The sequence below is a fragment of the Syngnathoides biaculeatus genome, chromosome 7 (assembly GCF_019802595.1).
Source record: "Syngnathoides biaculeatus isolate LvHL_M chromosome 7, ASM1980259v1, whole genome shotgun sequence".
In the NCBI taxonomy this organism is placed as follows: domain Eukaryota; kingdom Metazoa; phylum Chordata; class Actinopteri; order Syngnathiformes; family Syngnathidae; genus Syngnathoides; species Syngnathoides biaculeatus.
Window position 1 is genome coordinate 12,067,710 of NC_084646.1, and position 16,789 is coordinate 12,084,498.

The 16,789-nt window shown below is 46.9% G+C and overlaps 1 protein-coding gene across 3 annotated transcripts in view; it reads right to left on the bottom strand.

The window, feature by feature from the left end:
* lingo3a (leucine rich repeat and Ig domain containing 3a) overlaps window positions 1-16,789 on the bottom strand; it is an 83,450-nt gene that overhangs the window by 29,982 nt on the left and 36,679 nt on the right. For all 3 annotated transcript variants that reach the window (XM_061825791.1, XM_061825792.1, XM_061825793.1), the window contains one exon: window positions 14,280-14,716. The gene's annotated coding sequence lies outside the window, so the exon portion shown is untranslated. The remainder of the gene's footprint in view (window positions 1-14,279; window positions 14,717-16,789) is intronic.

Genomic DNA, 16,789 nt, shown 5'->3' on the forward strand with positions numbered 1-16,789 from the left:
GCTACGACATCACAGAGCCGGGGCCTCCGTAAAATAACCGAAGTGGCTCTGATTTGAGCGCGAGGCCGCGGGTGGGCGATGACATCCGACCCGTCGCGGGATCAACGTGTTTTTTGTTTTTTTTTTCCGAAATGAAAACGTGATGACAGCCTGCGCGAGAGGAGCCAAGCGGCATTTGGGCGATGTCTGCCCGCAGCGTTTGTGCCTCCTGTCATCAATTTACAATGTTGTCTTCGTGTCCACTCGCTCCACGTGTTCTTCAGCTCACCTGACACGCGACGGCACGCCACGAAAACCTCACTGACACGCTGGCGCGCATACTTGCTATTTATAAGACGAGACACCGCATGCGCTATAGGCAAATATATTGAACTACAGCAGACGATTCATTAAACACTTACTCTCGAGTCAAACATCACCTCGGGCAATGAGCCGCGTGCGGTTTTACAAAATTAGCCAATCTGGGTAAATTTCCATTCCATCACTTTGTGCTGTTAGTTTATTTTGCGCGAGCGGAAAGCGTTTGTATAATTATGCAAAAATAACACACTTCATTTCTACATTATATGAATAGCGCTTGGGCTAATTAACAACCAATAAAATTTGGATGTTGATCTGGATAAATGTGCATTCTGAGCCCAAGCCTCCCCCCCCGCATACATACACACAAACCTTAGACCAATACAGTCCACTTTCAATGGGGCCAAGTTCGCTTGCTGAAGCGTTGCTTATTGTGTGAGGCCAGAGTGGCAAGGCAAGTTGGGAGCTATCCATTTTCTTTGCCACTTATCCTCACAAGGGTCACAGGAGTGCTGGAGTCTATCCCAGCTCTCAACGGGCAGGAGGCGCGGTACATCCTGAGGTGGTTGCAAGGCACATTGAGACAAACAGACGCACTCACAATCACACCTAGGGCCAATTTAGAGTGTCCAATTAATGTTGCATGTTTTTGGAATGTGAGAGGAAACCGGAGTGCCCGGAGGAAACCCACGCAGGCACGGGGAGAACATGCAAACTCCACACAGGCGGGTCCGGGATTGAACCCAGGACCTCAGAACTGTGAGGCCAACGGTTTACCAACTGACCCAACGTGCCGCCCAATTGGTAGCTAGTGAAAATAAAATTTCTCACATGCAAAGCCAACTTCAACTACACTTTAAAGGCAACAGATAAAGTAGACAAAAACAAAAAATGTCTTAACTCTGGGTTTTAATCCTGGTCGTGGAACAGCGGACCAGCGCTACACCCTCGGCAGGGTCTTACAAGGGTGCAAAGTTTCCCAAACTATTCTACATGTTTTGTGGACTTGGAGAACACCTTTGACCGTGTCTCTTGGGTTGTCCTGAACCCCCTGATATGGATTGTTCAGTCCCTGTCAGACTGGTGTCAAGAGTTTGGTCCACATTGCCCGCAGAAAGTCGAACTTGTTCCCAGTGAGGGTTGGACTCCTGCAAGGCTGCCCTTTCTCACTGATTACGTTCATCTCTAGGCCCAGAGAAGGCGTAGAGGGAATCTGATTTGGCGGCCTCAGTATTGCATCTGTTTTTTGCAGATGATGTGGTTCTGTTGGCTTCATCAAGCGCTCACTGGAGGGGTTTGCAACCGAGTGTGAAGCGGCTGGAATGAGAATCGCCACCTCCTAATCTGAGACCATGGTCCTCAATAAGAAAAGGTAGTGTGCCCTCTCCAGGCCTGGGATAAGATCCCGGCCCAAGTGGAGTATCTCGGGGTCTTGTTCACAAGTGAGGGAAGAATGGAATCAGACATTGACAGGAACATCGGTGCAGGTTCAGCAGTGATGCGGACTTTGTATCAGTCTGTTCTGATGAAGGAGAAAGCAAGGTGAAGCTCTCAGTTTACTGGTTGATCACGAGCTGTGGGTCATGATCGAACAAGATCCCGGATACAAGCGGGCAAAATGAGTTTCCTCTGGAAAGTGTCCAGGTTCTCCCTTAGAGAGAAGCTGGTTGAGAAGCGTGGTAATCCGAGAGGGGGTCAGAGTAGTAGTAGTAGCTCTGCATTGAGAGGAGCCAGATGAGGTGGCTCCGGCATCTGATCCAGATGCCCCCCGGACACTTCCCCCTCTTGAGGTGATACACCAGGTACAGCGTCTCTCGGCTAGCCTGGGAACGCCTCGGGATCCCCCCGAAAGAGCTCGAGGAACTGACTGTGGGAAGGGAAGTCTGGGTGTCCCTGCCAAAGTGAAAGCCCCTGCGACCAGACCTCGGATAAGTGGTAAAAAAAAAATGGATGGATGGACAATTAACTCTTCCAAGGGGGACAGCAGCACACAACTTCTAGGAGCTGTGGAGTCGTGAAAAATAGTGTGTTGTAATGCGTGTCTGTTAACCTTGTATAACACATTAGCACGACTTGGACTGGAGTGAGACAGTCTGCCTTGGGACATAAATTATCAAACAAACGAGTAAGCCTTGGTTGAGGTCTCCACTCTGGTACATGCAACTCTCGATTCCTATGTGAGGAATAATTTACTTTGTGGTCGTGAGTGTATGCGCACACAAATGGAAGTGCACACACACAGACACACACGCGCGCAGCAGTTTCATAACCATCCTGAAATAACAAAGCGAGAAGAGAAAGTTGACAAAAGAATCTCGGCAGACTTCTCCTAATCAAACACTTTTGACAGGCAACCCCGACGAAGGAGGAAGAGGCGAGCGTGTGCGTCAGGGTGTCCGTTAGGCACAATCTCATCACGCCAGCCTGCCACGCACATGTGCACACACACACACACACACACCACACACACACACACACACACACACACACACACACACACACACACACGCACGCGCGCGCGCGCCTGGTGATTTATTAGTTTCGGCAACGCCGAAACAAAACAAGGGAGAGAGTCAAGGCTTTGACGTCGCGTTCAGATGACAGCTTGGGAAAAATATAATGCTTCCTCTCATGGCAGTTTAGTTTCCGCGTGTCATCATATCAAGCCAGAATATAACTCATGTACCCCTTCAGAGAATCGGAAGTCCCCACGAACGATTCACTTGTGTCCGCCCGAGCTGAAACCCGCCGAATTCCTCCGATCCCAAGCGGAAAACCACCAAAAGGTCAGAGGAATATAGCAGCCCCCGCGCCAATTAACATTTCCCTAACGAAGTCAAATGCGACATCTTTTGGGGCGGCTGTCGGCTGGTCTTCATAAACTTTTCAGCTCGCCGTTCCAAAAAAAAAGCGGTAATGAAGACAATAAGTCCAACAGGACTTCGTGGCCGCCGCCTGCCCTCCGTATCATTAAGATGAACGCGGTGGGAGACGAACATTGAAAATCCCTCACGGTCGGCACAATCTCATGAATATATACCGCACACTTTGAAGGGGTGGCCATCGCTCTGTGGAGTGTTTATTAACAGAAATTACAGGGGAATAACGTAAACGTCTTGGAATTAAAGCTTTTCTTTAAGCATTTTTTTCCCAAAAATTCAAAACAGTTCTAAGGCATCTTCATGAAATGTGTGAGACATTCTTGCATCATAATCCCCAAGTGAAGAAGAATTACAGCAAAGTTTACTTGCTTTGTTGGACTGAACTGAGCCTGTTTTGAGGGGGAAGCCTGTCTTGCCCACCGCTACTCCAAGTGTAGCTTTCGTCACCATGACGACAGGGCAGCACGAGGCAGGTGCAACCAGGCGGGTGGTTACTGCGCGTAGAAGCGGCTGCCCCGAAAGTGTGAAGGAAAACAACAAAAGCATCAGACAAAATTTCCATCACCAAGTCTTTGCATTGTATTGGTCGACTAGTTCCAAATACGCATACCCCCATTGGACAATCTCACGGTTCATTTCAATATATGACTATTATTAGAAATTAAGGTTTACATTTGACTGTAGCTCTACCTAGTCGATCCATCCATTTTCTTAGCCGCTTATCCTCACAAGGGTCACGGGAGTGACAGAACCTATCCCAGTTAGCAACAGGCAGGAAGCAGGGTACAACCTGAAATGATTTCCGGCCAATCGCAGGGCACACAGAGACAGCCTCACTCACAATCACACCTGAGGGCAATTTAGAGTCTCCAATTGATGCATTTTTTTGGGATGTGGGAGGAAACACATGCAAACTTCACACAGGTGACGCCGGGATTTGAATCCCAGTCCTCAGAACTGTGAGGCCAACACTTTAACCAGTTCAACCTTCATCGGATCGTCTGGTCTGCAATGTCGGCCAAGAGGTGAGACTTGTGGCCATCGCTTGCTTCACATGACCTCAGCATCTGACAGTTCCCGGCTGAGGAAAAACACCGCTGTACTGGAGCAACCTCAATCCACAGTTCTTATTTTCTCTCTTTCCCGAGCTCAGGGGGGTAATCACAGGGACCCTTTTTTGTAGACATGGACGGAATTAAAATGGCTGCGAGGATCCTGAAAAAAATCCTTTTACCTGTGTATGAAGATGTGACAGTGAAGGCTGGAAAATGTATTTTGGCTCCAGGGTTTGGATTTAAAAGACCAGAGCAGGAACACTACTGACACACGTCGTACATCCTTCCTTCCAATTAAAGTCAAATTTCCAAAATATGGACTGAGAGATCAAGAACAAACCGGTTCTACTGTAGTTCCATGATTTCATATGCAGCAAATGTGATCAAAAAGCCTTTTTTTTATTTTTATTGCTAGTCTAACAGTAATTCCTGGTCTGGGTTTTTGGTCTATGTCCAACTATAGACGACATTGGGCATATACATTTGTGGGTATATTTAGATTTTTAAGCACAACTGAATTCCCATGACAACATTTTGCAATGGAAGAGAATCACAAGTGATTGTTGAGTCCATAAAGTCAACTGCCAGCGTGAGCTGTACATACTTTCACATGACGTTAACCAGATTCATATCGATTAAAGCACCGTTATCGGATTTAGTCTGTGCTCCTTGGGATGAAATTGGGATAATTGTATTCATGGCCCCTCCTTGAGCTGTCACCTTATCGTGGTGGAGGGGTTTGTGTGTCCTGATGATCCTAGGAGCTAAGTGGTCTGGGACTTTATGCCCCTGGTAGGGTCACCCATGTCAAACAGGTTCTAGGTGAGGGACCAGACAAAGTACGACTCCAAAATCTCTACGATGACTACAAAAATTGGATCTTGGTTTCCCTTGCCCGGACGCGGGTCACCGAGCCCCCCTTGGAGCCGGGTCGGGAAGTGGGGCTCGAAGGCGAGCACCTTGTGGCTAGGCCTACCCCCATGGGGCTCGACCGGGCATAGCCCAAAAGGGTAACATGGGTCCCCCTTCCCATGGGTTCACGACCTGTGAGAGGGGCAATGTGAGCTGGGCAGCGGCCAAAGGCGGGGACCTTGACGATCCGATCCTCGGCTATAGAAACTAGCTCTAGCCACATGGAATGTGAGCGGGGGATCGACAGATGGATTGGTGCAGCGTCTGCAGTGATGTGGACTTTGTATCGGTCCGTTGTGGTGAAGAGGGAGCTAAGTCGAAAGGCGAAGCTCTCAATTTACCAGTCAATCTACGTTCCCACCCCTTACCTATGGGCACGAGCTGTGGGTCATGACCGAAAGAACAAAATCCCAGATACAAGCGGCTGAAATATGTTTCGTCCGCAGGGTGTCCGGGCTCTCCCTTAGAGATAGGGTGAGAAGCTCGGTCATCCGGGAGGGCCTCAGTGTCGAGCCGCTACTCCTCCGCATTGAGAGGAGCCAGATGAGGTGGCTGGGGCATCTGGTTCGGATGCCTCCCGGACGCCTCCCTGGTGAGGTGTTCCGGGCATGTCCCACCGGAAAGAGACCCCGAGGACGACCCAGGACACGCTGGAGATATTATGTCTCTCGGCTGGCTTGGGAACGCCTCAGGATCTCTCCGGAAGAGCTGGAAGAAGTGGCTGGGGAAAGGGAAGTCTAGGTATCCCTGCTGAAGCGACTTCCCCCGCGACCCGACCCGGAAAAGCGGTAGAAAATGGATGGCTGGATGTATTTCATGGTTGAGGCGAAGGCAAACTGAGCGATAAAGTCCTTACAGTGTTTTTTTTTTTACATCAGCCTAATCTGGGTTGTAATTACATCATTGAAGAGCGCCGATTAAAGCGCTATCATATCCGCCGTGAACGATGAGAACAACTCGAGTCGGCCCAGCGGACACAGCTGGTTCACGATTGGGTAGTTTTGGGACAGTATGTCGTGGTTGCCGGGCTCAGCTGTCGCAAATGCGGTCGGTAAACCAACTGGAAGGACTGAAGCCTTTGAGCATTGATTCATTTGATCTCCGACATCTGATATTTGTTTGGAAAAGCTAAGTACATTGTGTATTTCCTGACTGTATATCCCGCGGAGATATTCCGTAAGACTTTACTGAGAGGACTCTTCTAGTTGCAAGTGACTGGAAAGCAAAAATGCAAAACAAAGTCAACGAGGATTTTGTAGAAAACGCTCGCCTGACTCGGTCGGCTTGTACGCAGTGCAGGATCAGTTCCCACTCAGGGATGTGAGTGTGACTGGTTTCTCTCTCATTCTGCGCCCGGTGATTGACAGTCGCAATGACCGTCGTGAAAAGTTTACAATACACAGTCGCTCACCTTTATTGACATGGAAGTACGAAGTCAGACCTCACGCTTAAGAGCGGGGCTGCCCAGTGATTTGTCGTACTGGGTGTTAAACCTTGCAGTTAACCCGAGATAATACAAATACAAATATTGTATGTCGCTTAGCTTAGAGCAGACAAAGGTTTTTATTTTTAGGTCATTATTGAGGTACTGAAATGACTTATATACCGCATAAATTCATCTACCGACTGGGTAGAACGGATTTCAAGGGTGTGGCTTGGTAAAAGGTCAACGCGCCACCTCACTTCTAACGATTGCCTCTTGTTGAGACAATATTAAAGGATATTTTCCAGTCATCTTTTTAACTTATCTTACGTCTGTCTCTTTTAAAAAACAACTGGAAGAGAAAGCAAACTCTGGTAACGAGTCACAAGTCAAAAATCTGTGGTGGAGGTCATTCTGCACTGCTGATAAAACCCGACGCTCCTCAAAATGTTCTAGTGTTTTAAACGTAGTCCGGAAGTCGCTGTCTCCTATATCATGTTTCACAAACTGTGTCCGAGAAGCCAAAAGAGAGAATGGAGCTTTAATGTAATTTTATTTTATTCATAGATTTGATCCACTAAGCAAGGATCAAATGCGATGGAGGAAGATGACTTTCAAGTATGGATTCGGACTGGCTCGGAGCCAAACTGAAAGACACGTGTCGGGAATCGCTAGATCTAGATGGCGACGGGGGGCAGGAGCCTCAGATTGCCGTCATGGTGGAGCATCCTCGCTACGGAATCTATTGTTTTTTTACAGCTGCTTTGACACAACATTTCAATCGGCCAGGAGCCCTGGAAGAACATAAAACGAAATCAACTGGAGACGGCAAGAACAACAAGTGTGTCTCACTGGAGCGGCACGAAAACTGGACCGCCTATTGTTTTAGAAGCACCTGACAGGAGCGTTCAGTTCTACCTCCAGTGATACGGTTTACTTTCATTCTCTAAGGTCCATAACAGAACAGGGTGCTGTGAGAACCGCTAATATAGTGTAACTTGATTGTCGCTCCCTGCACCTGATATAGAACATATGCTGATGAATATTGTTGAAATATTAATCTACGTGTTTTGCTTCAGCATTTGAGTTCAACCATCCATTGCTCAAAGTCTACAGTCATGCAATGCATGATTTTTAGTATTTAGTTTATGAAAAAAAAAAAAAAAAAGGGCAGCCGGAATGGACCCATCCGTTTTTTCCCCCCACCACACAACATGATTTTGACGTATATGGCTTTTTGTCACTCCCGCCATGAAAATCCTCTCGAGGGATTTGTTTTCGAGAAGAAGCAGGAAGTGACGTTAGTCGCAGACGTCCACTCAGGCGGTCTCGTATGATTCTACTAGTTTTACCTGCTGCTGTTCCTTTGTACCCCGCGGATGAGGCACAGCTTCATACATACACACTGTCTGGGAGTCTGTTGTTAGTTAGAAGTGATCCGCATATCATCTAAATATCGCTCAAAACGATAGGGTAACATTGCCTCGGTCACTTCGCTCGATTATGAGATGTTGTCTTCTTTGAAAAGAGCTTCCGTGTCCCATAGCAGGTGGCACAGCGTGTTTTCAATGGTGAATGTCAGGGGTGACGTCACGGTCAGGGGATGTCGAATGAGACTTCTGCAATTTTGTGCATGGATGACGCGCACTCCTCTCATATTGATTCTTTTGTATGGACATTGAAGTGAATAATGTATGGATTTTTCATTACAATATCTATTTTAAAATGTTTATAGGCACGACACTTGACCTTTAAAGAGATAGAACGCTACACTGAAACCATTAGTTAGCCTGCCTATGGCATTTTGTATCGGTGTTAGCAATCAGGTAAACGGACTTATCTAAAATTTAAATTGACGTGTAATTCCGTTTGTTTTATTGTTTCAGTTGACGGTAATCTTCAACTGGGATGGCAATAATCATCTTGAAGCCTTTTTAATTGTTGACGATCTGTCAAACGGCTCCTGTTTGTGAAGCGAGTGAAGTCGAGCTCGCTGCCAATTTACAGCACTCGTGTCTCACATTTTTGCCTGCGAGTCAAAACAAAACATCGGCCAGGTGGCAGCTCGCGTCTGGGAAGAAAACCCGCACATCGGGTCACTGGGCTCGCAAGGCACCACAGTAGTCAGGAAGATCTGACAAACGTGGCAGCGACCGTCACACTTGAGTTAAGCGGATGGTCATGATCAAATTACACAAAGGAGTGACCAACAGGAAGTGGTTTACGTCGGTGGGAGAGATTCTTGGAAGTATCTCCAGTAAGTTTCTCTGCTTTCCATTTGAATCATTACGTAACGCCACAACCCTCGCAAATTCTTTGAACTGAGAGGAACATGAAATATGCAGCACGCAGGACCGGTCGCACTTTCTCCTCAACTGAGCGGCCTCCTCTCCATCGATGACCTGCAGCTTCGAACCGGGTCAGCTCGAGACCATCAAGACCTGACTTTCTCCGTTCATGCCCGTCGGCCGTTTACTTCAGAACAGACCGTTAAGCGAGACCGCGGGCGCCGACGGACCTTTCGGCACCGTGTTGGTTCATCAGAAACAAGCTGCTATATATTCATTATTCATGTAGGCTAAGATAGTTATGAATTATGCAGCCCGGAGCATAGATTGCATCATCCCAACATAATGAGATCACATAACGACTCCTCGATATCACACAACGCTGCGATATGAGTGTAATTAAATACAATATGTCCAATGCCAATGAATTCCATTTTTGTTTTTCATTCGTCTCTTGGAACTAACCCTCGGGGCGGACTAGCTTTTCGGGAAAATGTTGGAAAATCTAATCTAATGCGATAAAATAATAAAATATTCATAGTTTTTGTGCATGTTTGAATTAGAAAAGTGCATTAAAACTAAATAGCAAAAAGTATAAACACAACTTAATAAGGTTAGTTATAATGGGGAAAAAAATGCAGCGACTGGGTAGATGGGACTGGATCATTTTGAGTTCTGCCGCAGGGGGGGTTTCACCACTATTTTCATGGGTGGCCCATCGGTCGGGCTCTGGTCTTGCAGCCAATGAAAATGTGCACAAGATTTCTCGCTTTTAAGTGAGCGAGACACAGAAACGAGCGCCGTGCAAATATTCTTTTACACCAATGCTTAACTATCGTTCTAATTCTTAACGTACCCGTGGAGGCAAAGTATGTACACGAGCAGCAAAACGTACTGCACCAGCGAGCCTCATTTGAAGTATCCACACTCTCACTTTTATTCTTGTCACGTCGCCTCTCTTTTGTCACCTGCTTCTTCCTGAACGATTACGCTTTTTATGGTTTATTAAAAGTGATATACGACGTACTGCGTGAGCGACATCAAAAGCCTGTAGAGGCTTGCAGGAGTCCATATCCGCAGAAACTGTGGGGTTTTTTTTTCCCGTTTTTTGCAATGGTCCAGTCCAGCTAGTTTCAACTTGCTACAACATGACTCAACCCTATAGGATAGAACAGACCTCTACCCACGACAGATACGTGATATACTTCAACTTTGGCACGGCGCCACATAATTCCGATACAACAAATTTTCCTATGAGCAAAAACACGGCTGTGATATGGGCGCAAACAAATGTTTCCTTCCACAGACATCAGAGAGGAGATGTTGCAATTTTTGGACTGCAAGACGGGAGTGGGAAAGCACCGAAGTCTCAATATCAAGGACTACAGAAAACTCACAGTTCTTCAATTATTGTTGATGTTTGGTAACACAAAAAGGTTTGCAATATCTCAGTGTTATCATTTATGATATGACAATTTGAAATTTTGTACACATTGGAAGTTGACACCCATGATTCGCATTCAATGGGCCACATAAAATCATGTGGCGGGCCGAATCTGGCCCCCGGGCCTTGAGTTTGGCACAGGTGAGGTAGCGTCTTCCCAATTCCATCCATCCATTAGCTTAGCCGCTTATCCTCAAAAGGCTTGCGGGGAGTGCTGGAGCCTATCCCAGCTGTCAAGGGGCAGGAGGAGGGGTACGCCCTGAACTGGTTGCCAGCCAATCGCAGGGCACATCGAGACATACAGCCGCACTAATGATTCCCCCCCCCCCCAAATCTCCAATTTAGACCCCATTTCCTCAAATAGTGGGTGGCAAGCAACCTTTGACCCCAAATCCCACAACCTTAAACATTGCTAGATAAAAATGTGTGCAAGAAGTTGATCAATATGCATTTAGTATGAAATCACATTTAGGGGGAAAAAAAGTTTGCTTAATAGCAATATTTTGTAAAATTGTGTAAGACTGAGGCTGTATTAGCCACTTGCAATTCTCTAATGAATAAGAAGTAAAAAAGTTCATCCATTTTCTTTGTCGCTTATCCTCACGAGCATCGCAGGGAGTGCTGTAGCCTATCCCAGCTGTCAAGGGGCAGGAGGCGGGGTCCACCCTGAACCGGTTGCCAGCCAATCGCAGGGCACATGGAGACAAACAGCTGAACTCACAATCACACCTCAGGGCAATTTAGAGCGTCCAATTAATATTGGATTTTTTTGGGGATGCGGGAGGAAACCGGAGTGCCCGGAGAAAACCCACGCAGACATGGGGGGAACATGCAAACTCCACACAGGCGGGTCCGGGATTGAACCCGGGACCTCAGAAATGTGAGGCCAACGCTTTACCAGCTCATCCACTGTGCCGCCTCTTCCTAACTCCACCATGAATAATATAATTTCTAGTTTTTGGCAAACATCCCCGATGCCACCTGAGTTTTGCATTCAGGTTCCGGCGGCATCAGATCTGTTTAACGGCGACGGGGTGGCGGGCAGCCAGCTGGCCGTCTCACCGCCACGGGAAAGTCACTCGGAGGATCCGATTTCGCCCGAGAACAGCAAAGGCGGCGCACGCACGCACGTGTGCGTTTTACTGCCGTCCAAACGCGGAAAAACAATGCAGCTTGGCATCGATATCGTTAAGTGGACTTAATGTGGCTCTTGAGCGCCGCTGACAGCTTTATGTGCAGCCGAGGGGATCAGAACGAGAAGAGCGGGGCGAAGAAATGGATGATGGGGGCGCCGCGGTTCAACAATGCACTCTGAAGGACTAATTGACCTGTCGGCGGGCATTTTATTACCGACATCATCGGCGCACCTCGCGCCGCTTCCCCAATTCCATTCCTTCCGATCGAGGCTTGCTCCCGTTGACGCGACAAAAGCAGAACCCGGGGCTTCTGAGAAGCGGTCAGAGATCCGAGTGGCGCTCGTCAATCCAAATGAGAGGTGGCCAGTGGATCCATCAATCGGGACTCGGCTTCAACACCCCATTTGGACTCCGTGGATAACCAAAACAGAAGCACCGTTTCAAGTCAGACCAACACCATATTGGTCATGAGCCTTCAAAACAGTCTGCAGACCGTTAACAGGTGTGAAAGAAACGAACGAGACTGCGGAAGACAAGCTGGCGACTCCACGCTAACTGACGTGCGTCACGGTGTTGCGCAACACTCGGCCACTCCTCGGCTGGAGTGCGGCGGTGCTTCGAGATACGAGTGGGAAATTGCTCCGTGGCCTCGCTCGCAACTCAAAACATGTGTCTCTCAAATCTTCTTTCCCCGTTGAAAGGTAAGGAAATACCATTAATGTATTCCAGCTCCCCCACCCCAAAAAACAAGCTGTTTTTGAATACGAAAAATAACATTATGCTTTTGTACTTTATAAAAAAATGACAAGTCAATAAATAATAAACAGTTTTTGACACATTTTTCTGCTTCATTTCAATGGATATAGTGCTGCTTTTTCTTATAATTATATGCCTGTATTGCAATTTTGTCTGTTTACATGTGTTGCTCCACCATTTGTAATTACAAGGTTATAACACCCCATACAATGTACACGGGTAATTCGTTATATGTGGAAGGTAATGTGACCCGGAAAACAGGTCATCTGACTTCTCGCGTATGCTCCGCTGACGAGCATGACTACTGTTTGATGACGTGACTGTTTGAAGCCGAACTTACTAAAATAAACACAAACAACAACCAATACTGTCATCCTCGGTTGCCCGTTTTCTTAAAACCCGTTGCACTCCCTTTGTGCTTCTTTTCCAGGCTTTTCTCTGCCGCACTTGACTCACAATCTTTCACTGTGCAATGATGTACATCTTCTTCAGGTTTCTGTGCTGGTTTTTCCGGCTTTTGTGCAACACACGACTCTCAAATTTCTCTACTTTTTTTGCAGGCTTTCCTGTAGCATGCCTCTTTCTCGTTCCCATGTGCATCTTTTTCATATATCTGTCCAGCATACCGCTTTCATGCCTCACCATGCTCTGGCTGGTTTTTGTTTTCAGCTCTCTGGTAGCATTTTCCCATTTTGTCATTTCCTTCAACATGTGTTTCCTTTTTCAGCTTTTTTTGTGTCGAACAGTGCCGTCACAATCACGTCATCACGTTCTTTTCCGTGCTTCAGCGCAACAACCCGGTGTCACGCTTAGTCACGTTTTCGCTCTGTGCTTTTTTTCAGCCAACAGTGCAACACACTTCTTTAATGCTTTGACGCTTTGTTATTTAATACTTTGTGCGTCTTCTTGAGGTTTCACATTTGTCGCTCCTCTTCCACTGCGCCTCTTGTTCAGGCTTCCAAATGGATGCTTTGCACCACGTCTGTTCCACTTCTTGTTGCGTGACAAAATGTGACAGTAGTGTGGCGCGCAAAAGCCTAAAAAAGAAGCACAGAGTGATGGAGGTCAACCCCCCCCGCAGAATATTGGCGAGATGGTTGCACAACGCCATGACTTCGGCAGTCAGCCAATTGGCATTGAGTCATGAGGGTGGCTGGCACAGTCTCTTTTCTTTTCTGGCACATTAGAGGCCTTGCTCAAGTGCACCCAAAGTCGTGAGTGCCATTTGCTGCTCTGAAGAATCAAAGCATTCATCCATTTTGTTTGCAGCGTATCCTCACAAGGGTCGCGGGAGTGCTGGAGCCTATCCCAGCTGTCAACGGGCAGGAGGTGGGGTACACCCTGGACTGATTGCCAGCCAATTGCAGGGCACATGGAGGCAAACAGCGGCACTCACAATCACACCTTGGGGCAATTTGGGGTGTCCAATTAATGTTGCATATTTTTTGGGATGTGGGAGGAAACCGCAGTGCCCGGAGGAAACTCACGCAGGCGGGTCCGGGATTGAACCTTAAATTCAGAAAAGGTGTTCTAATGATTGGGACGTTAGTTAAACCCTCGCATGGGGGTCCGGGCATGGATGCCATCGATCAATACGATACAGTAGAACTGTTGCCCTTTTCTGTTGGTGTGTGGGGTGGGGGGGGGGGGGGGGACAGGTGGGGGGGGTCTCAATAATGTTACAAAACAAGCAATTTGCTTTTTAATTTCCTTCGAGGCAAATTGTATCGTTCAGTTGCTACGGCAGGGGAGAGCAAACTGTCCTGAAGCTTTTGCGCGGGAGGAAGCACGGGGGGCAGCCTTACATGCATCACGGTGAGTGCGGGGATCGATCCCAAAAAAAAAAACATGAAAAAATAAAACTGCAATGCCTTCAGATCATTAAAGTATGATTGAGAGCTGCTCGGCCAACGCGCGCACATTTTCAGGGCGCTGAGCGGGGAAGCATCCAGATGATGAAGTAGTGCTTGGGAGATGGTCGAGGAAGCGCAACAAAGTGGACGAGACTTGTCGATAACATCCTCCGACTGAGCGGGTGTGTGTAAAAAGTGTGTGCATATAGAAATACAAAAACGAGGCTCACCCAGGACGGGAACTTGAGCGGCGGTGCTTCCACATCTGCGAGCGGCTCCGATGCTGTCTGATGATGTTCTCGATTTCTTCTTCAGCCAGCAGCAGCGGCTCCTCGCTCCCCTCGCTCTCGCCTTCCTCTAGCACCTCCCAAAAGAAGCCCCCGATCCTCCTTCGCCCCCTCCCGCCATCTGCCGCTCCTCCGGGTGGCGCGGAGGCAGCAAGGGTCTTCTCCCGGTTGTCGTCGTCTCCCGGCGGGCTTCGTGCCTCGGCGGAGCGGTGAGGGGCTGCCGCCGGCGGTTCGGACCGACGCTGGGTTGCATGGGTTGTGTGTAGGAGTGTGTATGCGTGTGTGTGTGTGTGTATTTGAAACAGGACCCGGTTGCTGTTCAGTGAGGCTCATCTGGTCTCTCTCTCATTCTCTCTCTCTCTCCGTGCTGCATTCAAGTCCTACGAGAGAAAAGGGAAAACAATGCTTCGGTCTTACGTATTCATCTCGGTCTTGCCTTTGGTGTGAAGACGGCCTGCATTTACACTTGTGTGTGTGTTTAAGTGTGAGTGAGTGAGTGAGTGAGTGAGTGAGTGAGTGAGTGAGTGAGTGAGTGAGTGAGTGAGTGAGTGAGTGAGTGAGTGAGTGAGTGAGTGTGAGTGAGTGAGTGAGTGAGTGAAATACATAAATTAACCTTTGTCAAGTTTCTGCTTAATGGGGTTCAATGAATGGGTTTTCTAATGTAAAATATGTTCCGCCTTGCCTCATTAAAAGTGTGCATCAGTGTAAAGTACCAGGGGGGTGGGTTGTAGTGTGCCTTTAATGTAGGATCAGAGGCACAACAGCGTGTAAGGGGATAATGGAAAGTCACGACCAGAATGGGAAATGTAACGCAAGAGAATTGCTGCCCTTTTATTATTGTTTTTTTTTCAACAAGGAAACAAAACGTGAGAGTGTCTTTCCGTATGATGCAGTACACTACAAACTAAAACCACAATTTCAAAAAATTGTTTATTGTTTGTGCGTGTGTGTGTGTCAATGAATATTCCTCTGACAGTCAATCAAAAATCCAGATTTTTTTTTTTTGATCGTGTACTTGAATCACAGATTGTGCAAGTGTGAAAATATGGACAGCACAAATTTTAATTAATTCATTATTATTATTAGTAGTAGTAGTAGTAGTGAGGCCCTGTAGCTCAGTGGTTAGAGCACTGGTTTGATAAACCAGGGGTTGTGGGTTCGTATCCCACTGGGGCCTCCACTCCCTGAGAAGGGTTGCGTCAGGAAGGGCATCCGGCATAAAAATAGTGCCAAACATATATGTGCGTTCATCTGAGATGACACGCTGTGGCGACCCCGAAAGAAACTTACTTACTTTATTAGTAGTAATTAATACATTTGTAAACAACTTGTTTTTTTTTTCCCCCCCAAAAGCCACTGGTGAGTCTGATGAAACTACTCAAGTGATTTTCACTAAACATTGCGGCAGGCATTTTAGGCCACTTCCCATCGTTTTTGAGAGAATGAGACATGAATCTTAATGACAAAATTCAGACGTGTCCAGGTGGCGGCTGGGTATGAGGGGCTCCAGTCATTTGATGCTGGTCCAAATTGGGATTCTTCAGCCACTGCGCTTTCCTGACTGCCTTTCTAGTTTAGTCTGGTTTTGTTGTTGTCATTTTTGTTGTTGTTTGTTTTTTGTCCTCTGGGCAGCGTTTTCTTGGGCTGCTGTAACTCAGCATGGAAAAAAATCATAATCAGCAGGCAGCAGACGACAGTGAATTTACAGTGGAACCTCTTGTTGTTCAGAAACCCTTTTCCCGGAGGAAACCATGAAAAGAGAATTAATCCGTACCCAGCTCAGGCCATCGTAAAACCAATCTTAACGGCGCTGTAGAGACAATATTTTAACTTTTTTTTTTTTAACACTCCTCACTGTAAAAATAAGTTAGTACTATCGAAAAAAAAATCTCCATTTGATGACCTACATTTTTTTTTTTTGGTGCTGACTATAGAGGCTTATTTTCAAATGAATAAATATTTACATCACATTTAGATGAAGTGTCCTAATAAATATCCCGTGAATGTTAGTATGTCGTCAGGGTGAACCCATTATGTAAAAACATGGACGGTTGTAAACACACAAAACCCATCAAAGGATACAGAAAATATTCAAGATCAAATCGCAGTGATTAGTTCCCGTCATAGTTAATAAATCGGGATGCATTTGCAATACTGTTTAGATGTAATTGTACTCTGAGCTGAAAAAAAATGCGCAGGTATGACATATTAATAGCATTTTACTAGCCTGAAATATTACTTATGGTGGAGTAGGAGGTAACACACAGAGGTAACATGGCGGCGTCTGCGTATATTGACCAGACTCTTGATTCTACTTTTTTTTTCCTTTCTTCTTCTTCTTCTTTCCTTTATGTATTCCTTTTGCATCGCGTCTTCTGACATTCAGACTGACAGCATCAGAATTCGAGTGGATTTTGTCGAGACAGACCTACACAACGCTACTCAAACTCAAG